Raw genomic sequence first — 21,792 nt, 5'->3', positions numbered from 1 at the left:
ACGGGTTCATTATTAAGCCAGAGCGTCATTTCAGGTCATTGTGTTGATGCTCAACCAACCAAATTGATAGGAGATGGAGTTTGGAGGACAGTAAAGTTGATGGGCATTTTGACAGAGGCTGATGTTTGATAGAGCTTTATTTTGAATCAAACACTACGTTGTGGGGGAGCGGGGGCTCCGGAGGAGAGAGAACTAAAAATCAAGAAAGAATATGACTTTAAATGCAGCCCACACAGGACAAATAAAATTGGAAACTTGTTTCTTTCACAGCTTACTTGCGTGCAGGGATATTGATGCTTTTTTTTCTTCAATTAATAAGCAATCTTTCTTTCTGGTCTTTTAAATCTATTATCTGCCAAGCTTAATGAAAGCTACAAGCTTGACACCCTTGTAAAAAATGGCAATAATTTCTAATAAACCAACAGCCATTATTGTGACAGAGATCAACCAATCAATAAACAGCAGTTGACAAATCTGCAGCTGTTCAGAGACTCCTTTTGTGAATCATATTCTTCCCAGCAATTCTTCACCATTGCTGAATGGTAGGAGGGGTATAAAGCATGATTAGTCCCTCATCCCTCACTCTGCTTCCCCACTCCACTTTCCAAAAAACCAGCACATATCTCTCCTGTGGTATTAATAGTTCTGCAGCAAATGCGTGGATCAACTTTGATCTGAGTGTCTAAATTCTGCCTATCGATAACGGTTAGTGTGATGGATGGTCCCATCTGCATCATTGCAAGGCAGGCCTGCAATTTACGGCAAGTTCTATCCCAGTCCGTCACCTGGGAAACCACAAACCACCTGGCTCTGAAGGGTTAGAGTGAGAAAGTCAATGACTTGAGGACTGCCACATCCACCTTTGTTCATCCAAAGAGACAGCTTTTCTTTCTCTGTCTGTCTTCTTACAACAGTTCTTTTCCTCTTTGGTGTTCATTAAAGTGACAGATGACAGTGCCGAAAGGCACTTTCTCCTGCCTTATATCCTTTGATAATGAAACACAAGGCACGTCTTGGTCAGGTATTATATGATCCAATGGCAGTATTGATCCACCACTGTATTGACCCGATGTTGCACTTTGACCCCAAGAAGAGCAGCCCATTGCAGTATGACATTTCCATTCTGCACACTATGATATATATGGTGCATTCCTGTTATGTGCAGTAGGTAGGTCAGAATGGGAGGATGAAGAAGTTCCATATTGAACCAGGCTGGCATGTAAAAGAGATGGCACAGAAAGTGGCTTTAACGCACTTGTTCATTATCTGCTCAGCATCAGTCTATTCAATAGGACTTTTCCACAACCACTAAAACTGTTTTTTTTAAGGTGGCTCAAAGCTTTTGTCGTCAATGTGATCTGCCAACTGTAACGTGTCAAGTACATCAGTGGACTTGGGTAAGTCAGATATGTCCCTACAGGGAGAGACTGCATTCCAAATGGAGAAAATGGAAACCTCTCTGTGGATTTCTCAGTCGCTTGCTTTGGGGATTCTTAAACATGGTGACGGGTTTCATGTGTGTTAGACACTCAGATGGCCAGAAAATGGATCAAATGATAAAAGCTGTGACTGACCTGTCAATCCTCTACATGATTCAAACAGAAGCAACACCCCAGGGGTTCCTAGGAATTATTCCCAGACCTCCATACCTGTGACAGGAACAAGAATAAATTAACATTCTGCAGAAAGGCAAAAAAAACAAACTCGACACTGAATTCCAGTGACAAAGCTTCACACACTACTTCCCCTGCCTGTCGAAACATCCCCCAGATAGAGGCGATGGGCTCTATGTAAAAATAACGGCGTGTGAACGATGCCCGTCGTTATTAGTGTGCAAATCGGCCAGCAACTTGTGGTGAGGGAGAGCTACCCCGTGAATTGTGAAGCTCCACAGGTTGCTGGCCGATTTGCACCGCTCTGCCATTAGCTTCACCAAAACGGCATCTCGCCCATAACCTCCCCCTGAGTTTCATGAAGTTGCTGCATCTGCACATTAATTACCCATTAAACTCGCCGCAGAAAGTTAGGGCTGGTAATTATCAGCATAAGTACCCTTTTTAACAATGAGATAATTGTCAATGACGGCCAATCAACCTCTCTGGCCCAGAAAGTGAACAATTAAAAGTGTGGAATCTCATTCCTTCAGGTAGTGAATTGTTGTTGGAGATTTTTAAAATGTCAAATTTTAAATTAATTTTTTTCCTTTCTTACTTTTCCTTTCTGTCTCTTTTTTTCTCTCTCTCTTAATCCAATCTTTCCTTCCCTCTCTCTATTTCTCTTTCTGCACCTGATTTGACATTGAATTCACCCTCCTTCCTAGTCCTTCCACTGTTTGTTTCTCAATCCTTAAATCTCAGTGGTTAAGGAGATACGCTGTTCGCCCTGTCGTTCGCTAAGGTCCCCGACGCCTCGCTGCCCTCGCTTTGCCGTCATCAGCTCGCACTTCCAGAAACTCACCGGGCAAAAAGATGTTTGAGCTGAAGGGTGCGGGAGAAAGTCTAACTAACGAGGCACGCTGTGAGATGTCCCTCTTCTGGCCCATTGTCCAGAACTCTGTCATTTGTATGCAGAAGTTCAAATGCAGAGTTAAGCATCGGTTGCTGTACCAGTGGTATTAGTGTTTGACTATTGGTAAAACAAATGACCATTTATCACTCAGACATTGGTATTTTGCTACTTCCACGATGTTTAATGCAAATTTGGCGTACTGAAACAGCAAATCATACTGGCTGCATTAAGGTATGCAACCGGTAAGATTGTGGGACAACGCACTAAAACCAAATCACTTGCCCTGACTATGGACACCTGTTCTTTGCCCTTTTGATATCCCAGTCTGATTTGTCCAAGTCCTTCTTTGCTTCCAGAAGTTATTGCAAGGGGGTTGGAGTATACAAGAGTAAGAAGGTCTTGCTGCAATTATATAGGAACATACGAACAGGAGCAAGCCATTCAGCCCCTCGTGCCTGTTCCGCCATTTGATAAGATCATGGCTGATCTGTGATCTAACTCCATATACCTGCCTTTGGCCCATATCCCTTAATACCTTTGATTGCCAAAAAGCTATCTATCTCAGATTTAAATTTAGCAATTGAGCTAGTATCAATTGCTGTTTGCGGAAGAGAGTTCCAAACTTCTACAACCCTTTGTGTGCAGAAATGTTTTCTAACCTCGCTCCTGAAAGGTCTGGCTCTAATTTTTAGGCTGTGCCCCCTACTCCTAGAATCCCCAACTAGCGGAAATAGTTTCTCTCTATCCACCCTATCTGTTCCCCTTAATATCTTATAAACTTCGATCAGATCACCCCTTAGCCTTCTAAACTCTAGAGAATACAACCCCAATTTGTGTAATAATATAGGGCTCTGGTGAGACCACATCTGGAGTACTGCGTATAGTTTTGGTCTCCTTACCTAAGGAAGGATATACTTGCCCTAGAAGGGGTGCAATGAAGGTTCACCAGATTGATTCCTGGGATGAGAGGGTTGTCCTATGAGGAGAGATTGAGCAGAATGGGCCCATATTCTCTGGAGTTTAGAAGGATGAAAGGTGATCTCATTGAAATGTATAAAATTCTTAGACGGGTTGACAGGGTGGATGCTGAGAGGTTGTTTCCCCTGGCTGGTGAGTCTAGAACTAGGGGTTATGGTCTCTAGATAAGGGGTCGGCCATTTGGGAGCGAGATGAGGAAAACTTTTATCACTCAGAGGGTTGTGAATCTTTTGAATTCTCGATGCCGGAGGGCTGTGGATGCTCAGTCGTTGAGTGAATTGAAGACTGAGATCGATAGATTTTTGGACACTAAAGGAATCAAGGGATATGGGGATAGGGCAGGGAAAGTGGATTCGAGGTAGGAGATCGGCCATAACCTTATTGAATGGTGGAGCAGGCTTGAGGGGCCGTATGGCCTACTCCTGCTCCTCTTTCTAATCAGTATTAAATCTGCCCCCATTACAGTTGTCTCAAGTTGCATTCTGTTGTTATACCATCTAATGTATAACAAAATTCCATTAGATTATATGATTGTTATCTTTTCAAACAGGAGGTAAGGAGCTTCAAAAATCATACTGTTCTCTGTGGTGTCGTTTCTCAACTCTGTGGTCTCTCTGACAGATCTTACTCGCTGCCTTGCTGTAAAATCCTAAATCTCTTTTATGGTTGCCTCTCAATCATTGAAAATAAGTTGCAGTAGTTCTATAAAATCTAGCACGTGTTTCTGCAATAGATATACATGGCTGCTTTTCCTATAAACTATATATTCCTCTTGGGGTGCATTGACACGAAGTGATTTTGCACTGATACTAAACTAGTGCAGCGTAAATCAGGTATGAAGGCCCCAGATGAGTCTGTAGTGGAGTTGCAGCTTCTTCCTACAGAGAGTCTCATTCTGCTACGGTCATGTTGGGCACTGACTTTGAATTCAGGCTGCATTTACACTATAACTGCAGTGACTGAGTGAAGCAAAAGCACTTTGCGTCATCACTACCATTGTGCAAATGCACAATTACAGTGGGGCAGTATTGGTGCCACACTCGGCATTTGACCGAGTGTGGCACCAAGGAGCCCTAGTAAAATTGAAGTCAATGGGAATCAGGGGGAAAACTCTCCAGTGGCTGGAGTCATACCTAGCACAAAGGAAGATGGTAGTGGTTGTTGGAGACCAGTCATCTCAGGCCCAGGACATTGCTGCAGGAGTTCCTCAGGGCAGTGTCCTAGGCCCAACCATCATCAGCTGCTTCATCAATGACCTTCCCTCCATCATAAGGTCAGAAATGGGGATGTTCGCTGATGATTGCACAGTGTTCAGTTCCATTCGCAACCCCTCAGATAATGAAGCAGTCCATGCCCGCATGCAGCAAGACCTGGACAACATCCAGGCTTGGGCTCATAAGTGACAAGTAACATTCGCGCCAGACAAGTGCCAGGCAATGACCATCTCCAACAAGAGAGAGTCTAACCACCTCCCCTTGACATTCAACAGCATTACCATTGCCGAACCCCCCACCATCAACATCCTGGGGGGTCACCATTGACCAGAAACTTAACTGGAGCAGCCACATAAATACTGTGGCTACAAGAGCAGGTCAGAGGCTGGGTATTCTGCGGCGAGTGACTCACCTCCTGACTCCCCAAAGCCTTTCCACCATCTACAAGGCACAAGTCAGGAGTGTGATGGAATACTCTCCACTTGCCTGGACGAGTGCAGCTCCAACAACACTCAAGAAGCTCGACACCATCCAGGACAAAGCAGCCCATTTGATTGGCACCCCATCCACCACCCTAAACATTCACTCCCTTCACCACCGGCGCACTGTGGCTGCAGTGTGTACCATCCACAGGATGCACTGCAGCAACTCGCCAAGGCTTCTTCGACAGCACCTCCCAAACCCGCGACCTCTACCACCAAGAAGGACAAGGGCAGCAGGCACATGGGAACAACACCACCTGCACGTTCCCCTCCAAGTCACACACCATCCTGACTTGGAAATATATCGCCGTTCCTTCATCGTCGCTGGGTCAAAATCCTGGAACTCCCTTCCTAACAGCACTGTGGGAGAAACTTCACCACACGGACTGCAGCAGTTCAAGAAGGCGGCTCACCACCACCTTCTCAAGGGCAATTGTGGATTGGGCAATAAATGCCGGCCTCGCCAGCGACGCCCACATCCCGTGAACGAATAAAAAAAAAACCCTGCTTCAAACGTGCATTGACTGCACACACATTTGGCATGCAAAAGAAGAATAATTCAGAATCTGTAGTTGGTTTATTTAAGTCTGTTCTGTCCCCTAGTAATTATCCTCATTTATGATTTATAACTTTGTGTGCTAATACATTAAGCTTGTGATCAGTTAACAGGGCAAAATGCAAATCAGCAGTAATAATATCAAAACTAATCTTAGCTCCAAAACATCCGTTCCATAAATACAGGCAGTACAATCCCAGCTGATATTATTTTCTGGAGGTAAATTTTATGCTCATCAAAGTGGGAGATGAAAGCACTGAGAATCAAACACAACAGTTCTTCCCCTTCGTCAGAAGTTGTGGGTTCAAGCTGCACTCCAGGATTTGAGTTCGTTGTCTGTGCAGATACTTCAATGCAGCACTGAGCGAGTGTTGAGTTATCAGAGGTTCCACCTTTCAAATGAGATTCTAAACAGGAGCTCCGTCCACCTGTTCAGGTGGACTTAAAGGATCCCATGGCACTTTCTTTGAAGAAGAGTAGGGCGTTCTCCTAGTGTCTAGGCCAACATTCATCCCTCAACCAACACCACCTAAAACAAATTAACTGACTATTTATCTCAGTGCTGTTTGTAGGTCCTTGCTGGCAATTTCCCAGCACTGGATCCAATATGGACTTGGGGCTTGCCATCTTTATTATAATGGGGCTGACATCAGAAGTACTGGCTGGGCCAGCATCATCCTGGTGTCCTAACCAACTTTCCTCCCTTAATAGAAATTGGTCATCCAGTCATTCGTTATAATGCTCTTTACAGGTCTTGTTGTCCGCTGCATTCCCTACACAACAATTTTTTGTATTCATTCATGGGATGTGGGCGTCGTTGGCGAGGCCGGCATTTATTGTCCATCCCTAGTTGCCCTTGAGAAGGTGGTGGTGAGCCGCCTTCTTGAGCCGCTGCAGTCCGTGTGGTGAAGGTTCTCCCACAGTGCTGTTAGGAAGGGAGTTCCAGGATTTTGACCCAGCGACGATGAAGGAACGGCGATATATTTCCAAGTCGGGTTGGTGTGTGACTTGGAGGGGAACTTGGTGGTGATGGTGTTCCCATGCGCCTGCTGCCCTCATTCTTTTGCTGTCAAAGAAGCCTTGGCGAGTTGCTGCAGTGCTTCCAGTGGATAGTAGACACTACGGCCACGGTACACCAGTGGCAGAGGGAGCAGATGTTTAAGCTGGCAGATGGGCTGTCGATTGGTTACTGTCATTGATTCAATGCAAAAATCTCCCTTCCCCATTATTCCCCCGCTGCAGCCTGTGTTACTGGAACAATGCATCAGTATTATCCTAGCTGTGTGGAGCAGATAAGAACTACAGCAGCATGGAAACCGCAGTATGTAACGAATGAGCAAAACGTGTTGCGCCACCACTGTTGTTGCACCATTAGTTTGTACAATCTATATTTTTATAAAGAATTCTAGATCCATAGTAGAAAATTAAAACAAAACTTCAGGGACTAATATATATCAACAGCTAACAACTTTGAGTAATTTCTGGTCATTCCACTACAATCAATCAATATGTGCCGTGCTACTTTTTTTAAATGAACATTTTAACCTATTTATGCACACATAGTCAAACATCATCCTGCCATCCTTAGCCAATTTTTGAGATTAAGTTAGTCAACCATGGACCTCAGAAAGTCATTAGCTCCCAAAGGTAGCCACAAACTCCTTTCATCCCATTTCAAGTGTTTTCCCTATTTTTTGCTTCTTTGCTTTAGCTGTTCTATCTTTTAATACTCCCTCGTGTGTCTCCTACCTTATATTTCTCCAGATCACTCGTCTCAATCTCCGTCGTCATCTTTCCTCAGCCAAGTCGTTTTTGTCCTCACTTTATTCTCCTTGTGCTCTTGTGTTCAACTCACGGCCTGCTAAGTCCACACAATGTAGATAATGTCGAGGCAATCAGAAGGTTTGCACACCTATCATAATTGAACTTTACTTTGGTTGTGAAAATTTACTCACCATTTACTTAAGTCTGACGTTATGGACCCAGCTTCTAAATAAGTCCCAAGATGCCAACCCAGACAGGCCCAGCTCACTTTATATATCGCCTCTAATGGTGCCAATTGCCACCTGAATTGGCTGAAAGAAATAGACATTTAGAAAGCAAGACAAAGAAACTACACTCTACTCCACTTAACAAGCATACACATAAATATAGAGTTTAGGTCTTTTAAATAACTCTTATTCATTTTAAAGGAAGGCAAGCCTGTTTGAAAAACAATAATTTTTAGTTGCATGCAGAATTTTTGATAGACAATGAACAGTTCAATGCATCCCCTTTCCCATTTTCAAATGTATACACTCATCACATTGAAATCAATGTCAGCAGACTGCAGTTAAAAGAAAAAACACAAAACACTTGCATTTATATAGTAACTTTTACCACATCAGATTGTCCCAAAGCATTTCAGAGCCAATGAAGTACTTTTTGCGAAGTGTGGTCATTGCTGTTACGCAAGCAAACACAGCAGCCAATCTGTGCACAGCAACGTCCCACGAACAACAAATGAGAGTTAACCTGCTTTTTTGATGGTGTTGGTTGAGGGATAAATGTTGGCCAGGACACTGGGAGTCTTTGAATAGTGCCATGGGATCTTTTACATCCACCTGAGGGATAGACAGAGCCTCGGTTTAACGTTTAATGTGAGACTGCGTTTCTGACAATGCAGCACTCCCTCAGTACTGCTCCTGAGATTATTTGCTTATTAGCTTGAACCCCCAACACTGATTAACTAACACAACACCTGTAAGCCATCCTCTCAAAATAGCAGGGTCTCCCACTAACGTTTTGTCGGGAGCCTCGATCCCAATATGCATCTGTCTGTCTATCTACTTTAGATATTCTAGCTCTACCAACATCTGGATGGAAGTCCAGAGATACAAGAAGCAGAACATCTGCTCTGTAGCGCAAGTGACGGGAAGGTTGGCTGCCAATGGCTTCTTGGCCACATTATGAGGTCTACAGCAATATGCTCACATTAGACATTTTAGCTACTGCCTGTGCTCCTTTGTGTCCACACATTCTGCACGAGTAGGCATTCCAGAGTCAAATCCATTTAAATCGAAAAAAGCTACCGCTTTTAAAGCTACAGATTTCTTCAAATACTGGACCATCTCCCATGACACTGCACACAGTCGGGGTAAGAGTCAATTTTGGCAGGGGTGCAAAATGGGCTGGAGAGGTTTCTGTTGAAGTCAATCGAAAGGAAATCGGGAGGGGTGTATAGACCCCCAGTGAGTCTAGACTAAGTGTATCCTTCAGATGAAGCAGCTTCAGAGGACAGGGTTTTTAATGTATTGTAGATATTCAATATATCAAACCCTTATGAAAATTGTTTTAGTCTGGTTTTGCAATAAGATTAAATGACAAATCTCGTCTAAAATTGGTTGTTAAATCCCAGATTTTCACAGCTTCAAATTTCTGCACTTTTCATTTTGCTGCATCAAAGCTGCTGTGAAGTGAATCAGATTGCAACTGAAAATAAATGTGCCAAGCATCGGCTTCTGAGTTAGAAGGGAATGGGATTGATCCCGCCCCACTCCAGTACTGAGGGAGTCCTGAGGGAGAGGAGATGTTAAACTTAGGCCCTGTTGATCCATTCAGGTGAATCCCATGACACTAATCAAAGAGGTACCCTAGACAACATTCCACCCTCACCCAACATCGCCAAAAATGGTCATTCTGTTTGTGGGATCTTGCTGTGTGCAAATTGGCTGATGTGTTTGCCTCAATTACAACATTTACTGCAGTTCAATATACAGGGTCTCTCTTTTCTCACAGTAAATAGCATTTCAAAATGCATAATCATAAACCAAGTTCTTGTTCATTATTGCCTTCATTATTTGTTAAGTACTAGAATCTAATCAAAGCAAATATCACACTGTGCTTTTTAAGTGATTATAAAAATATAATTTATCCAAATTAATAATGCACATTCTATTCAGATCTCTCCTGTGCACCTCACAGCGCAGTGATAAAAATGTAGAAAATAATATTTAAAGTTAAAGGGACAGTGTCATCTTGCAAGACACTTCACCTTGTAATTGGCAATGCAGTTACGGAAGTTTGTTAATTGTGTCTGATGCCATTTTTAAACCCAGTTTTAATTAAAAAGGAAAATGAACCATTAAAAATGTTCACATTTTGCCACAGATATCAGCGGAGGTGTTTTTAAGGTGTTGTTGCAAGAACTGAACCAATCCAAAAACTACCCTGTTAGATGGTAATGTCCCTTTAAGAAGCAAAAAAAAAACAAACTGGTAACTAAGATAGCAAAGTGGAATGTGCAGGGTGCCTCTGCCTGAACATATTCAATGGCTTCTCACTGAATATTTAGTATTTAAAAGTAATTCAATATGTATTTTGCAGTGCCATGTTGGGGTATATCGCTCAGTCAAATGCTGACCCACATTGCTCATTGCATTCCTTGGCGACCATAGGTTCATGTTCAGGCAAACAGTCTGCCCTTTCCCTTTAGTTATCACTTGGTTTCTGCACACTCCTTAAAGGGACATTACCACTTATAGAATCGTACAGCGCAGAAGGAGGCCCATTGCATCTCTTTTAAAGAGCTACCCAATTAGTCCCACTCCCCTTTTTTGTGAACTCTTTTTGGACAGTTAAATTCCTGCAACCTACACACTTATAAAATCCACTACTGCATCGCCATGTTGGTAACTGTGGAGTATTTAGGTCGGATTGTGTTGGTTTTGTACAAGTGTGATGTCTGATATGCAACAGACCCACTGATGCTAAATCTTTATACATCAGTATGTCAACAAAATTGATGTTTGGATTTTTATTAGAAGCACTGTATTTATGAAAAAATATTTGTCGGACTTTATGTTTTCCGTCAGAATGATGTCCCTTCATTTAATGCATTGATGCATTTTTAACATGATTTATGTCATATATTCTCAAACAAATGAAAAAGGTTGACCAGTCTCTTTTTCAAGATGTTGGTGGCCCTTTAAATCGGGGCTATTGCATATGTGGAGAGCCCTTTGGCCTCCTGCACATCCCCGATTTTCATCGCTCCACCATCGGTGGCCGTGCCTTCAGTTGCCTGGGCCCCAAGCTCTGGAATTCCTTCCCTAAACCTCTCTGCCTCTCTCTCCTCCTCTAAGATGCTGCTTAAAACTTGCCTCTTTGACCAAGCTTTTGGTCACTGGTCCTAATATCTCCTTATGTGGCTCAGTGTCAAATTTTGTTTGATAATTGCTCCTGTGAAGCACCTTGGAATGTTTTACCATGTTAAAGGCGCTATATAAATGCAGGTTGCTGTTGTTTATATATTGTACAACATACATCCAGCTGGAGTATTTTGTCACCTTAAAAATCTCTATAGTGGGGCTTAAATTTACAAGTGAAGGAGCATGGAGTTAATTTAAATCTCCAGCTCTGCGACTCCCCGGCACTCTAAATATTATAAAAATATAAATACATTTTAACAATGCCAGCATGCATACAAATAACAAGTTCTTTCTTGATATGCTGAACAAGAACCAAGACAATGATCACACTCTTGTCACATCGGCTTGTTGTTAAGGCCCGTGCGCCCAGGCTACTGGAATGTATTTATCTTATTGTAATACATACAGTGCCTCTGAGTCACTGAGCTAAGTCACTGAGTCAGTGAGAGACAAAGACTGTACCGCAAGACACAAGATGAGATCAATCAAAAGATAGTGGTTAAGTGATGACAAGCTTAGATCTTAAAGCCTGCAGATTGTAGGAGCGAGGGAAGACTTATATAGGTAAAGAATGCCACAGTTTGCAGGTTAGGGGGAGGATAAAATGAGTTAGAGTAGGAGGTGAGTCGCGATTTTTGAGAATGCAGCAAGGAAAACAAACAGGTGAGGCGGTATAATCTTGAGTTTAGGATGACCATCAAAATATTGATAGACAAAGGCAAGAAAGGTTAATCTGTGGTCAATTATTAAAAGATACTGTTTTCACGGCATTGACCAGTAACTCCAGGGGCTAAGTGGGAGATAGGAAAGCCGAACCAGGCCCCCAAGCTGAATAAATAATGCAAATGTCAGTTAAGCAGCATTTTATTCAACAAAAAGATGAATGGTGCGGTTTCAGTTTTCTGCTTTAACATATTTAATAAATGCCGTGGAGTGCTCGGTACTCGACAGTGGGTTAAAGACACCTTCTAGCAGAAAAACAAAACCATCATTTATATCCAACTTTGAACCTTAAATACTACGCATGGATCACAGAGGATTAGACACAAAGGGGAAATGGTCTGCTAATTTTAGCCACATTCTGTACTAAAGTTTTTGCAACATGATTTTTAAGAACTCTTCATCATTTTACTGTAGCTCGATAGTTGACATGCACTCTCTGTCTTTCAGTGCGGAATCGATCCAGGATATGACAGTTTCTACTGCAGAGTGCCACGTGGTGTGCTGTACAGCTCACAGAAGGAGTAGGCACTTGGTGCGTCAAATGACAGCACTAATTTTTAATCTTGGCAGTATTAAGACCGTTTTACAAAGTGCAAACAGAAAGGGGTTTGACTTTGTTGGATTGTGGAGAAGTTTTGGATAGCCAGTGCACAAAAATCTTTACGCAGACTATACCATTGTGAGCCTCAATAGTGTGCCAGTAAATTACTATTGAACTGGTATTGATTTTTGACTTTACTGAACTTAGATGGCCATGACAGGCTGGCTTAGGTGAAAATAAATGTACGACAGGTTTGGACAGAAATGGAAAAATTTCTATGAAATATGTGAACAGATCATAAGTTTATCACTGGTGTGGAGATGAGAGACATTATCACTGGAAGGTTAGGACTGCAATTAAAGAAACTGTATCCTTTTTTTGCTGGCTTGTGCTATAATATGTCAAGTCAATTGGTAATAAAGCTGCAATATAGTACAGAAGATCGTCACAATGTTTTCAGTTCTCCTGTAGGATGGTGTTTTATCATCGTTTCACTGATATTTGTGGGAGCTTATTAAGGTGATGGATAACCGTGCTGGAAAATGTTATTTTTTTTTCCCTTTGCATCCAGTCATTGTGCGAAGCATTGAAGCACACACTCAGGTGCGGATAAGGTCAACAGCTGCTCCACACTACAGTCCTGCACAACATTCAAACAATCCACCTCCACCAAATCCGAAAACCACCACTCAACCTCTGCCCTTGCTGCATCCGTGTCAGATTATGCCCTTTGCACCCCCGCGCCTCCCCACCACCCACCCCCCCTCCCCCACCACCCACGGGGCCTTCAAAACCATGGAACTCCTCATCTCCCTGAGTCTTCCCTTTTTCTGACAATCTATCAGTTTTTAAAACCCAATCTTGGTGTCACCCAAACCATAATTACTGGTTTACCTCATCTTTTCCAACACAGTGGTGTCCTGACAATGGGGCCTGGCCGTTATAGGCTTGGCCATTACAGGCCTGGCCATTATAGGCCTGGTCATTGTAGGCTTGGTTATTATAGGATTGGCCATTACAGGCCTGGCCATTACAGGCCTGGCCATTATAGGCCTGGTCATTGTAGGCTTGGTTATTATAGGATTGGCCATTACAGGCCTGGCCATTACAGGCCTGGTCATTGTAGGCTTGGTTATTATAGGTTTGGCCATTACAGGCCTGTCCATTATAGGCCTGGTCATTGTAGGCTTGGTTATTATAGGATTGGCCATTACAGGCCTGGTCATTGTAGGCTTGATTATTATAGGTTTGGCCATTACAGGCCTGTCCATTATAGGCCTGGTCATTGTAGGCTTGGTTATTATAGGATTGGCCATTATAGGCCTGGCCATTACAGGCTTGGCCATTATAGGCTTGACAATATTGGCTTGGTCCTCCACCTAAGTTTCTATATTTTAAAAAGATCAGAATTTTCTCAGACATTTCAGAGTAGATTTTTAATTTGGAGCCGGACTGAAGGCCTTTATTTTTGTGCCATTATATCCGCTACAGCCTTGACTGATGCTGCCAGATAATCAGCTTATTTTTGACCTTTAGCATGCTTGAGTGAGAAGAGACCTTCAGCGCCTTCCCCTTGGCTTTTAAGGTGTTGGAAAAGGATTGATGGTAGGGTAGACACCATTAGTCATAGGTCATTGGTCTACTAGAAAAGGTTTATGCTCTCTTTCCTCTGCTTTTACAGTACACCACGGATGGTTAACTGTTCCAAAAACGATGTCAAAAAGGAGAGAAATTCAATGGATAAAGATGCTATCTCCCCCTTTCAGATTGAAAAAAATTAAACATTCAACCATTGAATTTAATGCTGCAGCAATGCAGAGGTTATATAATTTTTGAATTAATAGTTCCCCACTGCCTAGATGGTTGAAGGTGACAAAAATAAGTACAAGTTTGCACATTGCATCAATAAATCTCACAGTGTTGCTTGATAAATATTGCCAATAAATCTCACTTTGTCTTCTTTGACAGTGTGAGTGGGTTCTGTTACCAGTTAGCTACAATTTTCATCAGTATTTTCCAATCTCCCATTTGGTCCCGTTCCTTAGTGGGGGGTTTCTGATTGTTTCTGCCTGTGTTTCGATGTGGATGGTGTTAATTTGGTGAGCAGATGACTTACAGCTGGAGGTGTGTGCACCGTGCCAGGTAGTGCATCTGCAGAGATACAGCAATGATAGTGAGCAATAGCTGCTTCTCATGTTGCTGGTGTGTGTGTGTGTATATATGTATGTATGTACACGTATGTGTGCGTGTGTGTACATGTATGTAGCTGTGTGTGTGGGTGTTTACATGTTTGAGTGTGTGTATGTGTGTGTACGCATGTGTACCTGTGTGTGTATACATACATATGTATGTGTATGTGAGTACATGCATGTACATGTATGTGTGTATGCATGTGTACCTGTGTGTATGTGCGTATGTATGTGTATGTGTTTGTGTGTATGTGTGTGCATGAGTACGTATGTATGTACATGTACATGAGTGTGTATGTACATGTGTGTGTTTATGTGTACATGTGTGTACCTGTGTGTATGTTTGTATACATATGTGTGTACGTGTGTGTGTAGGTGTGTACATGTTTGTGTGCGTGTGTACATATGTGTGTGTACGTGTGTGTGTATATGTAGTATAGTAGCCCAGGGTTCCTGTAGGGGCGTGCATTGGTGATGTTTTACATAAAGCTCTAAAATGTCGAATTGCATCACTTAAATTAGAAATATCAAAAATGTCTGACTTTTGGAACCAGCATTTCCACTGACAAAACCCCTTTTAAATACTTACAGTGATATCTGTAAATTAGTCCAAGTTTCCAGAAATGACCAGTCAAGTAATTTTGAAATTAACCTGAAATTGCCATAATTCTGTGGCTCGAAATACCTCTATAGCCGAGAGGGCGATCAAGTGCCTCCCTTACAAATGGCAAATTGCCATTTTACTTTGCTTCGAACACCAGTGAATTTTGCTGCAGTGGACAGTCTGGACCTTGTATGATTCTTTGATCATTCGAAGTATGAGAGTTACTCCTGACTAAACCAGTCAAAACATCCAGCACAGAGGAAGAATAATTACTTTCTCTGAATAGCTGACCTAATGAGCCTAGCAAATAAATATCCCTGAAGGGTAAAGGAAATCAGTGCAGAAAGAGTCTTCAAAGATTCCTTGTCACTAATTATGGCTCATGACTGAGCATGAAAATGTCTAATTATTGTACTGCTGTAATTCTCACATCTGTCTTAGCTGTTAAAGAGGCAAATTCCCCCGTTAGCTTGTTTTACGAACAATCAAAATTCAAAGCTCCCCACCATTCTATCGCGTGCGTCCCCAACCCGAGCATTGGGTTCAAGACCTATGTTTTTCATTTTAAAAATGTTTGGGCAAATTCTTGTTCTTGTCAAAGTGAGGGATGTCTCCGCTGGGGAACTGAACACTTTTCAATTTATTGCACCCAACGTCATCAACAAGCCAACACAGGTCAGGTGCGGCGTACATTAAATGCAGAGTAAAGTTCCACCAGTATGACATTTCCATTTCTCACACTGACCAGTCTCATGGCCTATTTGAGCAAGACAGCCAATTATTGCTGAATTATGAGCAATTATTTTTTGTGATGGACTCATACCCATTGGGAATTGGATTGAGACTTTCCCCCCATATCATTTCACTTAGGATCCCAGCACCCAGTAGAGTGAGAACACTTTCTCCCCATTCATCTGGGCCGGCTTTGAACCTAGGTCTCAGAGCTGAAAAATAATGTGTATCTAACTCACTGTTTCATCCAGTCCCCACAGAATACTGATGCTCTGCATCTACAAAAGAAGAAAACATGGTTACACTTTGCTCTTTAACACTAGATGGTGTTGGGATGGACAATGTGTCTGAATACAGAAGATAAGAACTGGATCTAAAAGAAAGACTTGCATTTATAAAGTACCTTTCACAACCTCATGACGTTCCAAAACACTTTACAACCAGTGAAGTACTTTTGAAGTGTGCTCACTGCTGTAATGTAAGAAACACAGCAGCCAATTTGCGCACAGCAAGCTCCCACAAACAGCAATGTGATAATGACCAGGTAATCTGTTTTCGTGATGTTGGTTGAGGGATTAATGTTCGCCAGGACACCGGGGAGAATTCCCCTGCTCTTCTTCGAAATAGTGCCATGGGATCTTTTACACCTACCTGAGAGGGCAGACGGGGCCTCGGTTTAACGTCTCATCTGAAAGACGACAGCTCCGAAAGTGGAGCACTCTCCCAGTACTGGCACTGGAGAGTCAGCCTAGATTTTGTGCTCAAGTCTCTGAAGTGGGATTTGAACATTCTTACTCAGAAGGTGAAAGTGCTACTGACGCCTAACTGAAAGGGTTATTTGAAAATACCCAAATCTGGTTCAGTTCACGCTGCGGACTTAGTTATATCTGCTCTTTCGTTAAAGAAAAGGCTTTGGCGCACACATAGACGGAGGTGAGCATGTTTACATTTCCTGTCAGTCTACAAGACCCGTACATTACCTGGGTCTGTTATCTGATTCTAATTTCTGAAAATAACGACAGAAAAAACCCTAATGTCCACTCAGGGCTTTCACCTCTGCCTTTGAGTTAATCTGATCGGACAGATTGGGGAGATGCCACTCCTCCGACAACTGTTAAAAGTCCCAAAAAAGTGAGCTCTCTCAATCCAAATGCCAGATGATAAGAAGGCCTTTGGACAAAACCGCCAACACTGTAACGTTTTGTGGAATTAGTTCAAAAGGTTACCACTGGGAGCCATGAGGAAGAGTTGTGCATATATTCTGTATGTCAGTGCAGCGGGGAGTTGCATGTTTTGAAATTTAGGGGCCTCTGTATGCATTTCAACTGTATCGTACTTGACCTTGGAGTGTTTGAGTATAAAATGGACCAATATCCACCACTCAGCACCACCATGTCCTGTAATGATGAGCGTATGTACATTGTTCAGCTTCGCATGAGTTCCACAGAGAAGTAAAATGACATTCTTATGATGAAACTAACTCCATGCTATAGAAATTCAATTAAAGTTTGTGCTCTTTAAAGTGTTTCGTCCTCATTTTAAATCTATCCTGCCTCAAAATAGCCCATTTTATTTTGATACAGCAATGACGTAACACATTATTACTTATTCAAAATAGAATAGCTGTGTTTTTAACCTATAGATGCCCTTACTGCTGCCTTTTAATTTAGCTGCCTGTTGTGCAAGATTAGGTCATGTGCCGCTGATAATGATGAAGAAATGTAAACATTTCCAGACTGGCATTTTCTTCTTTTGGCAATTCTTCCTCTTCTCCAGAAGGCGTTGACTTTCTCTCTTCCTCTTCTTGTGATGTTTGTGATGGTCCTACAAGTGCTGGTTGCCCTCCAGTACTTCTAGCAAGTGAGCATTCTTCATGTGTGAAACCAATTGCTACACTCCGACTACTGCCCCAACTGAAATCAGCTAACTCGGCACAGACCAAGAGACTGGCCTGGTCCAAATGGCTTGGTACCTCACCGTTACTGTAACTGTTCACAAAAATGTTATTGATGGACGAGAGATTAGACAAGTTCTCGGCCAATGATTCTGGCACGTGTGAATATAAGTATTACAATAGTGAGAGGATATGCACTGTAAAAAAAGACCTGAAACACAACTCGGGCTTAGCTTTGCCCATCTGTACATCAAGGAAATTAAATCATTTCACTTCCTCCTCTCTCCTCTAAACCCCCCCAAACACGCACATCAAGTGGCTGAATCGGATGCTTAATTACTGGTCTGATGCCACCTACAGCTGCACATTCTGCCCAGTTATAATTTAAGTGTAGATTTGTGCTACGGACTCATGCTCATTAGGAATCTTAGCAGGTGGCGAGTAGCATATCCTTCTCTCTGCTTGAATTGAATGAGAAGGCACTATCCTCTAATGTACTGCTCCCTGTAACACTCCATCAGTTTTACCTTACTTCAGGTAAAACATGAGGGGGGTTAAATTCAATTAGGCCAGAATAAAGCTTGCGCACTACTGAATACCACAACCTCCAAGCTGCATGCCACACCTCACCAATCTGCTGATCTGGGTTTGTACCAGGACTGCGAGAGAGCATGCACTAAGGTTCTCTGATGATGCATTAGAGGCCTTGGTGCAAGAGGTGGACAGAAGGAGGGACATCCTCTATCCGCGGAGCGGAGGGGGAGGGGCACGAGGGCCTCCAGACATATGTCCAAAAGGTAGTGGGAGGCAGCGGGGAATTAAGTCAATGCCAGGCGCACAGCATCACGAACATGGATGCAGTGCATGAAGAAGTTCAATGCTTTGACATGAGTGGTCAAGGTGAGTGAGGTCAACTGTCAAGTGGTGTCTACTATCAATTACGCCACTAGCCGCATCCACTGCTCCAAACACTACACCCCCATCACCCAGATACCAACAAACCCTTTCAATCAGTACTCAACTCTTCCAATCAGATGACTCTTCTCAACCTTACACATTACCGCTGTTACAAGCCACACACCCCCAACCCACAGGCCACACACACCAGCAGCTATTCAACTGTGACAGGCACATCACCCGGACACACGTCCTGCTTTCTTGCAGGAGTAGATGGCGCAAAACAGGAGGCAGCAAGTGGCAGTGGCATTTAGCTCCTCGAGCCTGTTCCACCATTCAATGAGATCATGGTTGATCTGTGACCTAACTCCATATACTCGCCTTAGCCCCATATCCCTTAATACCCTTGGTTCACAGAAATCTATCAATCTCAGATTTAGCATTCACAATTGAGCTAGCATCAACTGCCATCTGCAGAAGAGCGTTCCAAATGTCTCCCACCCTAGCAGCGTTTCCTAACTTCACTCCTGCACGTCCTGGCTCTAAATGTTAGGCTATGTCCCCTCGTCCTAGTATTCAAGTATAGGACACCTCCAAAAACAGGTACAAATACATCAGCAGCCAGAAGCAATAATCCAGCCAACTAACCTGTAAATCCTGCATGGTCCCTTTAAATAGTGCTGGTGGGGGTCCTCCAGACACTCTAAGACATATTCGGATGATAGGGGTTAAGAGATTGAGGCGTTGAGTGGAGCGTTAAGTCCCAAAATGGTGTGTACCACTTTAAATCTGTGTTGCACACCGATTGTACGCCTTTTCTCCTTACTTTACATGCTGCCAGTGTTTGTTATTTGCGCATGCGCTACTACCTTTACCAAGATGGCGTCCAGTGCACGTTACACTTGAAAGATACGTGAGCAGCCATGACGCCATCTTGGCACTCCAGGAGGCCGCGTAGCACTGAAACAACAGGCGCTAGACTGCCCAATTTCTAGCCCGAGATGTTGATAGAGAGTAACTACAATTGAAAGCTCTGATTAGTCATTGGCTGGTGTTCTAGTACAGAGCAATATCAGACAGAATTCATACAAAGCCAAATCAAACACCTTAATCTGTCCTGTACGTTATTAAAAACCTTACATGGGGCACGCACTTCCAGCCCACAAACCTTACTTCCTGTTGTCACGACTCTTGGTCACACTTTTCTATCAAAAATTCCCATTTGATTTCGTTATGTTGACAGCTCTTGCAGGCTATGGCCACATGACGTCTCTATGGAATGAGTTTCTGAAGTCTCCCACCTTTGTGTTGCGTACATAAAAAGAATGACTGACCACGGGCAATTTACTAGTGTTGAAAAATGGTGGCTGTCCAGAAAGAGCTAAATACGTTCCATGAGTATGACCAGAACTCCAATGTCTCTTCTACACTTCCTGTTAAAACTTATAAAGTCGCAGTTGAAGAAGTTTTTTTGGGGGATGGGTGCGAGCATTTTGTTTCAGAATCAATAGGGTGATAATGTTGGAGAATCACACTAGGAGCTGTATACCTGCAAACATTGGATTTTGATGTCTTTAGGGTGTCCGGGAAGCGTCCTTTGCTTTTCAAAGTCATACTGGTTGAATTTTTGCTGTTTGGTAGCTGAGAAGACATAGAAACCTTAAGCCAATTTCCTATTAATTGATAAGAATTATAATGGTTGCTGCGGTTCGCAATTATCACAATGGGTTTTAGTATCATAGTATGGAGCTTTTCTCTGCTAAAAGAGATAGTCTATAATGAGAATCTATGATGGCTTTATCCTCGATCTCTGAAAATAATGGCTCTGTTTAAAAGAAAACCTTTCAAAGTATATAACACGCATGGGTAGCAGTGATAATATTCACCAGATTATTACTATTACTTCAAAAAGATTCCACAAAGTAGGACATGAGGATATAAAAGGAAATTAGTGAAAGTAATTTTAGAACAGTTATCAGGAAGAATTTATTTACTCAAAGGATAAATATATATGTTTGGAGTAGTTAGCCAGACAGTGTGGTACAGGGATTGTTCAACATGCAGTTGGATTCTATGATTAAAATTCTCATCCTTGTTTTCAAATCCCTCCATGGTCTCGCCCTTACCCACCTCTGTAACCTCCTCCAGCCCTACAATTCTCCGAGATCTCTGCGCTCCTCCAATTCTGGCCTCTTGCGCATCCCCGATTTTAATCGCTTCACCATTGGCGGCCGTGCCTTTAGCTGCCTCAGCCCTAAGCTCTGGAATTCCCTCCCTAAACCGCTTTGCCTCTCTACCTCTCTCTCCTCCTTTAAGACGCTCCTTAAAACCTACCTCTTTGACCAAGCTTTTGGTCACCTGTCCTAATATCTCCTTATGAGGCTCGGTGTCAAATTTTATTTGATAATCGCTCCTGTGAAGCACCTTGGGACGTTTTACTATGTTAAAGGCACTATATAAATGCAAGTTGTTGTTTATGGGAGAGTAAGATACTGGAGGTACAAGCTTTGATAGGTCTTATAGACTTTTCTTGTCTCTGACTATTCTGATCTTCGAATTTAAAGATAAATCCAAATCATCATGACTTCACACATAGAGTTGTGAGAACGTGGAACACACTGTTCCAGAGGCCAAAGATGCAGAGTCGGTTGAAGTGTTTGGGGAATAAAAGAAAGAACTTGCATTTCTATAGCACCTTTCACGACCTCAGGAAGCCCCAAAGCAGTTTACAGCTTATTAAGTACCTTTGAAGTGTAGTCACTGTTGTAATGTAGGAAACGCAGCAGCCAATTTGCACACAGCAAGCTCCCACAAACAGCAATGTGATAATCACCAGATGATCTGTTTTAGTTGTTGGTTGAGGATCAATATTGGCCCCAGGACACCGGGGGGAACTCCCCTGCTCTTCTTCGAATAGCATTATGGGGTCTTTTACATCCACTTGAGAAGATAGATGGGGCCTCCAAAAGACGGCACCTCCAACACTCCCTCGGTACTGCACTGGAGCATCAGGCCTAGATTACATGCTCAAGTCGCTGGAGATGGGTTTGAACCCATAACTTTCTGACTTATGGGCAAGAATGCTACCCACTGAGACATGGCGGATGCATGGAGAAAGAGTGGGAAATTGAGAGCCATGATTAACAAAATTAAGAGCGAGCTCCATTGGCTGAAAGGTCTAACTCCTTGTTATATTCCGATTACTTTCTGCGACTGCTTGTGAGAAACCAGATAAACCGATGACCAATAAATCAAAAAAAAAATCTGTGGGGTTCCCAATGACAG

This window comes from Heptranchias perlo, chromosome 38 (genome assembly GCF_035084215.1).
Source record: "Heptranchias perlo isolate sHepPer1 chromosome 38, sHepPer1.hap1, whole genome shotgun sequence".
Classification (NCBI taxonomy): Eukaryota; Metazoa; Chordata; class Chondrichthyes; order Hexanchiformes; family Hexanchidae; genus Heptranchias; species Heptranchias perlo.
Note: the sequence above shows the minus strand (reverse complement) of the source record.